Source organism: Palaemon carinicauda, chromosome 21 (assembly GCF_036898095.1).
Source record: "Palaemon carinicauda isolate YSFRI2023 chromosome 21, ASM3689809v2, whole genome shotgun sequence".
Lineage (NCBI taxonomy): Eukaryota > Metazoa > Arthropoda > Malacostraca > Decapoda > Palaemonidae > Palaemon > Palaemon carinicauda.
Genome location: NC_090745.1, coordinates 113906025 through 113906983, shown reverse-complemented (window position 1 = coordinate 113906983; position 959 = coordinate 113906025). Strand labels below are relative to the sequence as shown.

Below are 959 nucleotides of genomic sequence, written 5' to 3'. Positions count from 1 at the left end.
CATTTATAGTTCCTAGAAATTTAACAAAAGAAAATATATCCGGCATTTCTTGGTAAATATCTATATACAAAGCGTATTGTTAAATGGTCCCAAGAATTACTGGAAACAAGGAGAAGAGAACAAAGACAATTTTTGAAGCAAACCCCGAGAAAAAACATCCCTAGATAGTGTTTGCCCTCGACATCAAGAGTGTATACTACCTGTTGCCGTGGATGTTTGCTTTGTATAAATGCATAAATGTATACCCATGTGGGCATGCAAGGTTGTACGAATTCGACTGTGCCACGTGATGCGCAATTTCCTTTCTATTTTGTAACTTTTGCAACGTTATGCATATGCATAATTTAAGTCAAAGAACTCTCCGAAATGTGTTACTGAAATACATAAGGGAGAGCTTCAAATGTTGCTGTTGTTGTTGCTGTTGTTGTTATTACTACTTGCTAAGCTATAACCCCAGGTGACCGTAGAGTCGGGTTGCTTAGTACTGCAGCCCTAAGTAGGTGGTAAACTCCATCTAAGGCTAAATACTACCACGAGTCCGATATTTGACAAGTACCGTGAGGGAAAGCTGAAAAGGACTCTGAAGAGAGAGTTCAAGAGGACGTGAAACCATTAGAAGCTCAAACGGGTGGAACCGTGAAGGTCGAAAGAGGGGATTCAGCTGGCGGGGTGCGGGCGGCAACCGCGGTTCAAGTTGCTTTTCAGTGAGAGGACCCGGCGACGCAGTTAGTTGCCGCGGCCCCGTGGTTGTCGTGCCGTGGCCTGCGGGCTTATTTCTCCCTCGAGTAGAGTTGGTGGCGACCCGCTGCTTAGGCTCCGAGGGCCGTTTCGGACTGGTAGCCCGCGCCTTGGCGCGGGTGATGACCGACGACGGTACTGACCGGGCCCGAGCGGCGGTCACTGCAAGGAGGCCGCGGAGAGAAGAATGCGGCCTCTCGCCACCTGAGAGTGATTGGTAA

At 48.2% G+C, this 959-nt stretch overlaps 1 non-coding gene across 1 annotated transcript in view; it reads left to right on the top strand.

The window, feature by feature from the left end:
• The first annotated feature begins 294 nt into the window (after positions 1-294).
• The window catches only part of LOC137615559 (large subunit ribosomal RNA), a 4253-nt gene continuing 3588 nt past the window's right edge, over positions 295-959 (top strand). The window contains exon 1 of the ribosomal RNA XR_011039251.1: positions 295-959. This exon is cut by the window's right edge and continues 3588 nt beyond it. This is a non-coding gene — a ribosomal RNA (large subunit ribosomal RNA).